At 48.2% G+C, this 9,343-nt stretch overlaps 1 non-coding gene across 1 annotated transcript; it reads right to left on the reverse strand.

The window, feature by feature from the left end:
• Nucleotides 1-8,525: 8,525 nt before the first annotated feature.
• On the reverse strand, nt 8,526-8,610 carry LOC128138457 (small nucleolar RNA SNORD45). The gene has a single exon (XR_008234022.1). It is a non-coding gene; the product is annotated as a small nucleolar RNA SNORD45 (small nucleolar RNA).
• Between the last annotated feature and the right edge of the window lie 733 nt (nt 8,611-9,343).

Below are 9,343 nucleotides of genomic sequence, written 5' to 3' on the forward strand. Positions count from 1 at the left end.
TGCAGAATATGTGACTATAAGTATGTGTGTGTTTTAGCAATAAAGCGTCGTCTGCTGTCTGCTCTCAAGATTACAGGCGTCCGTCTACTTCAATCTCCTCAAATGGTGACCCCGACGTGATTGCGGGCCGAGAAAACGCTGGAATTGCGGGAAGTGTGTCCGGAGGAGACTCTAGCCGAACGATCGTCTAGCCAGCTGGACTGAGCGGACAACCTTTTCCCGGGAGATCAATCACCCTGCTTGGAAGTTTGGAAGTAAGGTGAGCGGCTAAGAGGATTAAAATGGGTGCCCAGATGTCTGTGGAAGAAGGGGCAATTGTACGAATGCTTTCGCATATCCTCTCCTTGAGAGGGATTAAGTATGATTCAAATACTTTACGTATGATGCTGAAGTGGCTTAAGGACCATGGTGCCCCCACTTCGAATGCAGAAGTCTTTGAAGTTAAAAATTGGGAAAAAATGGGAAAAGTAATTTGGGACTTTGTATCGCGTGGGGACGTGAAGGCTCAGAAAATCTCTGCTATGTGGAGATTGGTGCTGGAAACGTTGAAAGCCCTTAAGGCAGAAAAGGAGATGGCTGCTGCTGTAAAAATTTCAATTGAAGATACCCTGGAAAAAAAGAGAAGTGTGTGTGGTGAGGTGGTAAATAATTCGGACAGTGATGAGGAATTAAACACCGAGGGAGATGTCACTAATGGAGGCAACGATCAACCTTTAAGTAACCTGCCTCTCGAGCAGAGACCTATCCCCTCTGCACCTCCCTATGAGACAGATACATCCCCAGGAGAAGCTATAAAAAAGCGATGGAAGGACATAAATGATAAAATGTTAACCGAAGGTCTAAATCCTGTGGCTTTTCCAGTTACAGTCAGGCAGAATGCCCCAAACATGTGGCAACCTTTCAATTGGGATTTAATAAAAGAAGTACGGAAAACAGTAATGGCTAATGGACTGTCTGCTCCGTTTAGTCAGGCGTTATTGGAGAATATATTTTCTGGTCAAATTTTAACGGGCTTTGACTGTACACAATTGGCTACAATGATTTTAACCCCGACTCGGCGTCTATTATGGAAGGTGAAATGGGCAGAATTATGTGATTTAGCGGCACTGGGAAATTTGGACCGCCCAGAAGGAGATCCGAGGTATATGATCACTTCTGCTCAAATGATGGGGACTGGTGACTTTGCAGATGTTAATAGGCAAGCGAGGCTACCGGTGGAAGTATTACAAGAATCAGCTTCCTTAGCTCTGAAGGCAATGGTAACCTTGCCTGAAGCTCGAAAGTCAGAACAATCATTTACAAGTGTAAGGCAGGGTAATACGGAACCTTATCTGTCCTTTATTTATCATCTGCGAGATGCTATTGAAAAGCAAATAGATAATGCTGATGCCAAAGAAGCATTGATAATAAAATTGGCTGTGGAAAATGCAAATGCAGACTGTAAAAAAATACTACAATCGATGCCAGGAAGAGTGACGCTCGTAGATATGAGAGAGGCCTGTAACAAAGTTGGGTCTTTGGAGCATAAAACTACATTAATGGCCAATGCTTTTGCTGTAGCCATGCGAATGGATACAAAAAATGTTAAGAAATGCTATAAATGTGGACAACCGGGACATTTGCAATTTCAGCGTAAAGAAGGGCGAAACAAAGTGGAAGCTGGGCCTAATATATGCCCTCGTTGTCATAAAGGGAGACATTATGCTAACCAATGTAGATCTCGTTTCACAAATGAAGGTGTAGCTCTGCCACCTCGAGGTACCCCATCGCCGGGAAACTACAAGAAGAGTGCAAGGAGCGGTGCGATGACCCCAACAGCTCCGAAAGGATCCCAGAACGGCGCCAAGAAGGAGTTCTGGCAGAACTGCCAGCCCGAACAGCTGGAAGTGCCAGAGTGGATGTCTCAACAATAGAAACCATTCTACTATGGAACTCTCAGGTACACCGTGTGCCAGTAAACGCACAAGGACCATCAGGTAATGGGCTTAGTGCCCTGTTGTTGGGATGGTCTTGTATAACATTACAAGGAATTTTTGTGCTTCCCGGGGTGATTGATGGGGACTACACAGGTCGCATTTATGCTATGATTTGGATGCCGTCTCCACCAGTATCGATACAGGAAGGAAGCAGAATTGCACAGCTAGTCCCTTTTAAAGCAAATGTACCATGTAATGTTAATCAACAGCATGGCAATGCAGGGTTTGGATCTACGGGATTAGAAGCTCAAATTATGTGGTCAAGGGAGGTCAATAAAACAAAACCTAGTATATCAGCAGAGTTACAAAATGCAAAGAACAGGCCAGAAAAAATAAAATGACAAGCTTTAGTGGACACTGGAGCAGATGTAACAGTTCTGTCGTGGGAGGACTGGCCTGTTACTTGGGAGCTTTCTGAGGTGGATTCGAAACTGTTCGGTGTGGGAGGATTATCAAAAACTCAACAAAGCAAATATATGATTCAATTGATTTGTCAGAATTCAGTTTCTTATATCAAACCTTATGTAACCAATATCCCTATGAACCTGATAGGCAGGGATGCATTAAGTCAAATGGGATGTGTGCTTAGTACAGGAGACAATTTTGTGGCACGGCCATTGACGGGCGACCACGCCTAAAACTGAAATGGAAAACAGAGGAACCGATTTGGGTAGATCAATGGCCGCTGACTGAATCTAAGGTCGCCATCTTGAAACAGTTAGTACAGGAGCAATTGGAACAAGGGCACTTGGTGAATACCACGAGCCCTTGGAATACACCAGTTTTTGTCATTCCAAAACAATCTGGGAAATGGAGACTATTGCATGATTTAAGAAAGATAAATGAAGTAATGGAAAATATGGGAGCCCTTCAATTAGGGTGACCCATGCCTACTATGATTCCACAAGGATGGAACATTTTGATTATTGATTTAAAGGATTGTTTCTTTACAATATATTTAGACCCAAAAGATGCGGAAAAATTTGCCTTTTCTATCCCCACCATAAACAAACAGGAACCCATGGAACGTTATCATTGGGTAGTTCTGCCACAAGGAATGAAAAATTCTCCAACCATATGCCAATCCTATGTATCCCAAGCTCTAAAAGGGTTTAGAGAACAAAATCCAGACTTGATTATTTATCACTATATGGATGATATCTTGATAGCAGGGAGAAGAGAGTTATCCGAAAAGCTCAAAGAATTGACTACACAATTGTCTGATTTTGGTTTAAAAATAGCACCAGAAAAGGTACAAAAAATGCAACCATGGAAATATTTAGGCTGGAAGATTTTAGAAAAAACTATCGTTCCACAAAAACTGGAAATTACAGACAAGATTGAAACATTGAATGATGTGCAAAAATTACTGGGGACAATCAATTGGGTTCGAACACTGTTGGGAATAGATAATGAGCTTCTGACCCCTTTATTTGAAATGTTACGAGGTGACACTACCTTAACGGCACCTCGACAATTGACTCCTCAAGGTAAACAAGCATTACAAAAGATAGCAGATCTAATATCCCAGAGTCAGGCTTTTAGAATTAAAGAAAATCTTGACATTAATCTTAGCATTTTAAACCGAGAAAAACAACCCCTCGGGATCATATATCAATGGGAGGGAAGTCACAAAGACTTGTTAATAATAGAATGGATCTTTTTAGCTCACCAGGCCCAAAAAACCATATTTTCTCGAATTGAAATGATTTCAGAATTAATTATAAAGGGGAGACGTCGGATTATTGAGATTTGTGGACAAGAACCACACACGATTGTCGTTCCTTTGACTCAAGGATATTTACAATGGTGTCTACAGAATAGTCTAACTTTACAAATTGCTTTTGCAGATTTCGAAGGAAAGAGAGATATTCATCTTCCTGCACACAAAATGTTTACCTTGCTACAAAATATACAACTAGAAGAAAAAGAATTGTGTGCACAGTTACCTACTGATGGTCCTACAGTATATACGGATGGCAGTGGAAAAACAAGAAAGGCAGTAGTAGTTTGGAAAGAAGGTCAGGTATGGAAAAATCACATTGTCACATGTGAAGGCTCCCCCCAAGTGGTGGAACTTCAAGCTGTAACAGAAGTATTTAAAAAGTGGCAGGATGTTGAGGTCAATATTATTGCTGATTCTTTAGATGTGGTAGGTGTAGTAAAACGCTTGAGATGGGCTTATTTGAAAGAAATTGATAACATCACATTGTTTGAAAAATTTAAGATGTTGCTATTTCTGTTAAACCAACGGACAAAGTGTTATTATATAATGCGTGTGTGAAGTCACACCAGTTTGCCTGGATGGATCACAGAAGGGAATAAACGAGCTGATTTGCTAGCTAATCCTGTATGGACCGGGCCACCCCCCAATAAACTTCTACAGGCACGTGGAGCTCATAGTTTTTTCCACCAACCAGTGAAAGTATTAGCCAAACAGTTTCAGATTTCTATAGCAGATGCCAAAGCCATCATTCAATCCTGTGCTGAGTGCCAGAAATTATCTGGGCACGGAGATGTAAATCCTAGGGGTCTGCAGTCCTTGCAATTGTGGCAGACTGATGTGACTCATGTACCAGCTTTTGGAAAATTGTGTTATGTTCATGTTTCTGTTGATACATATTCCTTGATGATATGGGCCACAGCACTTGCGGGCGAAACAAGCCGACATCTACAAACACACTTACGACAAGCATTTGCAGTAATGGGTGTCCCGGCCCAGGTAAAAACAGATAATGGACCATGTTTTATAGCACAACGGACTCAGGAATTTTTTCAGCAATGGGGATTTACTCATATTACTGGCATTCCTCATTCTCCCACAGGTCAAGCTATAATCGAACGTACTCATAAAGTATTAAAAGACTTTTTGGAAAAACAAAAAAAGGGGGAATTAGGGGAACCTCCTTCAAATAGACTCATGAAAGCAATAAATGTGATGAATTTTTTGACCCTGCGTGGAGAGTCAGTTGTCCCCCCTGTAGTTCGGCATTTTCAAACAATGAATAGTGGGATTCAAAATATTGATAATGGGTGGAAAGTCTGGGTTAAAAATATGGAGCGTCAGCAATGGGAGGGACCTTTTAAAGTAATAACGTGGGGCCGAGGTTATGCTTGTGTCATTACAGAAAATGGGCTGAAGTGGATTCCAACTAAATGGACGAAACCTTATGCTGAGATTGATATGGAACACGCTGACTGTAGCAAGCAGAATGACAGTGGCACCAGTGATTGATCCACATCATTTAACACCGTGGGACAGTAAGAATGTTTGGGTGACACTGACTAAAGCTATTAATCAAACCTCTTTTTGTGTGTCATTGGCATTAACTGAACAGTCTTTTATTCTTATGTATTTTATTAGGTATAATGTTGCTTTTGCCGTGTTTAATTAGCTGTGTTCATAGGTTTTTGCAAAGGGCAATACAGCATGTTGTTACTTGTCAAAAAACAAAAAAGGGGGACTTGTGGACACATATTTAGCTAACGGTCGCAAGAGCATTCCAGATGCCTTTAGAAGACCTTGAACAGAATAAACAAGAAGACAAAAAAAGAAAGATGCCAATTAGAAGAACACAGGTGCACATTCCAAGATAAAGGGAACTTGGCACAAAGAACCGCAATTCGGCAGTTTATCTTGACCAATTAGACTGAGACAAGTTTTGCGTGTTTTAGTTAATATAACCAATTGTGTCCTAAGTTTATGCGCGTGTACAGTGTTAGTATAACCAATTATATCTTATGTTTATGCGCGTGTACAGCGTTGATAGAACCAATCATATTTTATGTTTGTGCGCGTGTACAGTGACTTTGCAGAATATGTGACTATAAGTATGTGTGTGTTTTAGCAATAAAGGGTCGTCTGCTGTCTGCTCTCAAGATTACAGGCGTCCGTCTACTTCAATCTCCTCATACAACGTGACGGAGCGGGTGGCCCTGCAGAGCAGCCCCGGCGCCCTCGAGCATTTCCACATGAAGCTTTTCCGAGCCCAGCGCAACCTCTACCTGGCCGGTTTCGCCCTCCTGCTCTCCTTGTGAGCTGGGGGGGGGGGGCCAAATCTGGGGGGGGGGGCCTGGGGGTTCCGCGGAGCCCGGCTTACCCTGCCTCCCGCAGCCTCCTGCGCCGCCTGGTCACCCTCATCTCGCAGCAGGCCGTGCTGGGCGCTTCCAGCGAAACGTTCTGGAAACAGGCGGAAGGCGCCAGCCAAGCCGCCCGCCGTTACACGGAGGATAACGACGCCTTGTGGAAGGTATGGCGGGAGGTGGGGGGGGGGGTCGAAGGAGGCATCCAGGCGCCTCGGGCCCTGACGTGCCCCCCCCCCCCCGCCAGCAGCTGCAGGAGGCAGGGGGTGACGGGGGCGGCCCGTCGTCCCCCTCCCACGACAAGAACGAGACCCTCAAGGCCAAGGTGGAGAAGCTGAAGGAGGAGCTGGCGGCCAGCAAACGCAGTACGGGCAGGGCTGCAGGGGGGCGTTATGGTGTGGGGGGGTGTTATGGTGTGTGTGTGGGGCGCTGCTGGGTTTTTTTGGGGGTGACCCTGACACAGACAACCCCCCCCCAACAGCTCTGGAGAAGGCGGAGAACAAGGTGCAGGCCATGCGGCGCCAGGCCGAGGGGCTGACGCGGGAGTACGACCGGCTTCTGGACCAGCACGCGCTCCTGCAGGTAGGGAGGGGGGGGGGCACCCCAAACCCCCTACGACCCCCCCCCCAACACCCTTTCGGACCCCGTAACACCCCCTCTGCCTGCCCCCCCCCCCCCCCGGCAGCCCATGATGGCCCCTGGGACAAGAAGGAGGAGTGATGAGTCGGCCACGCCCGGCCACACCCACCGGGCCACGCCTTCCCCCCCCCCATCCCAGTTCAGGGAGTGGGGGCAAAACTTGGACAAGGTGTTTCCAGCCCCCCGCCCCTTACCCTGTGTTTGGGGACCTACTGCTCTGTGGCAGCACTCCGGGGGGTGTGGGGCGCGGGGGGGCTCTGAACCCCATTTCAGGGGGTCCGAGCCCCCCCTTTTGCCCCTTCCAGGGGGGGTTTCCCCAGGTGTGCACAGTGGGGGAACTCCCCTCCCCCCCCAAAAACACACCAGCTTCTGCTTCAATAAACATGTGGGATCAGGCCACGCTCGTCTCCACCTCCCACCCTCTCGGGGACCCCCCCCCAGCACCCCAATTTCCCCCCCCCAGGTCCCTTTTTACCCCCCCGTTGTCACCCAGGTACGGAGATCCCCGAGGCTCAGCCATTTTTATTGGCACCATGCACAGGAACGGGGAGCTGGGGGGGGGAGGGGTGCAGCTCGTTTGTCCGTCCGTCCAGGCCCCACGGCCATTGCAGCGTGGGGTTAGTCCGTCCCATCCGTGGGTCCCGTAAGGCTGCAGGGACGGCCGTGGGGGCCGTCTCACCGTGGGGCGGGTTCCTCCACGAGCGGGGCACCCCACGCGCTACAAGGCGGCGTGCAGGGCCCGGGCCTGGCCCCGCAGCGCTTCGAATTCCCTCTGCACAAAATCCGTCAAAGCTTTCCGCATTTCCACCTGGGGGGGAGGGGGGGGGAACGAGCCGGGCCCCGTCGAGCCGTGGGGCCGGGAAGAAGAGACCCCACAGAGCCGTGGGGCAGAACGGGGTTGTTTTGTGTGTGTCCCCCCCCCGCTGTGGGGCAGCTCCCCCAGCGCTCACCGTTGACGTACCCTCCGCCCGGAGTCGCTCCAGGAGGGGCCGGACGCTGAACGGTCGCCCCACGACCACCGTAATTCGCTACGGGACAGCGTCAGTAACCCCCCCGCAGCCCCCCCCCACCCCAAAGCCCACCGCCTGCCCCATAGCCAGCCGCACAGCCCCCCCCCCCCCCCCAAAGCCACCCTACCCTGCTCTCAGTTAGCGAGGTTTAGGAATACCTCTGTGGTGCCGCTTTTGGGAGTTTCTCCTTGGAAATCGAGGCAAGAGACGCCTTTCCCAAGGTGCAGAAGAAACCGCGTAGACTTGTGCGTACTTTCTAGGTCATGCAAGTAAAGCCAGATGCCAGCCAGAGACCGGGAGCGTGTTTGCATTTCTCCCCGATAAGTCAAATGCCCTATTTTTCATGGGTTTCTCATAGGAATAGGAATCGTGAGCGGGCACAGAAGGGTTTCTGTGCTGGGATACAGGTCATTTTTTTGTCATCACAGCTTGCACGGTGCCGTTTTGAGCGTTGACAGCGCACCGATGTTTAGCTACTGCTGAGCGGTGCTTATGCAGAACCAAGGGCTTCTCCGTTTCTCGCTCTGCTGCCCCAGCGAGCTGGCTGGGAGGGGACACAGCAGAGACCGCTGCCCCGAGCTGACCGACGAGGTACCACAGTCCGTTCCACGTAGTGTCACGCTCAGCAAGAAATTCAGGACTGGGGGAGTCTTCCCAAGGCAGCCGTCGCACCGAGATGGCTGGGCGTCTGCCTGCTGGTGAGAGGTGGTCGGTGGTTGCTGTCACGTCCGTTGGTTTCCTTTTTTATTCCCTGCGCTTGTTAAACTGTCTTTATCTCGACTCCCTTAGGTGACAGCCTAAGGAAAATGGAGCCTCCTGGGTCTCAGAGTAATTCCAGAGCTAAAGCGGCGACAGACATCGGCTCTGGATCAGATAATACGTGCCGACGCTCATCGCTGACCCAAGAAGACATGCTCCTCCTGTCCTACCCGAGGGTTTCAAATCCAACACGCTTTCTTCCTAAAGCAGGACGCTGCCTTATTTACTTGTAACGCCGTTCCTACGCTCCTTGAGATGCGGCTAGAGGTGGGTTACGGAGATCATCAAGCCGCCGTTTGGGAGCACCAGAGCCTTTTGGGTACTGTTTGTCACCATGGTTTGCATGAGAAGGGAACTAAAACACAATAGACGGCGAGAAATTTAACCTGCCGTGGAGATAGCTACGGTGAGCAAGTCCGATTTTGTGCTTTACAAAGCATCATTTTTAAAATTCAACCCTGAGTTTCGCAAGTGTAGACCCTTATTTTTATAATGCAAGCCTCAATGTTAGGGCAAAAAGCATCAATTTAAAAGACCAAAGCCTACTTTGGGGGGTGCAAACAGTCATTTTTAAGGTCCAGACCCACATATATGGAGTACAAAAACTAATTTATTAGCTCCAAGGTCCGTTTTTAAGGTTCAGAGACTCATTTTAAGGGCCCAGAGCATCATTTTTAAGCCCCAAAGTCTGATCTGGAAGGACCAAAGCCTCATTTGTAGAGTCTAAATCCGAATTTATACAGTCCAAAGCCTCATTTTTACTTTCCAAACTCTTAGCTTTGCCTTCCAAAGCCTCATTTTAGTTTCCAAAACCTTCATTTTTAGGGTGCAGAGGCTCAGTGTTAGTTTGCATAGTCTCATTTTCAGGGTCCAAAG

The sequence above is a fragment of the Harpia harpyja genome, unplaced genomic scaffold, assembly GCF_026419915.1.
Source record: "Harpia harpyja isolate bHarHar1 unplaced genomic scaffold, bHarHar1 primary haplotype scaffold_46, whole genome shotgun sequence".
In the NCBI taxonomy this organism is placed as follows: Eukaryota; Metazoa; Chordata; class Aves; order Accipitriformes; family Accipitridae; genus Harpia; species Harpia harpyja.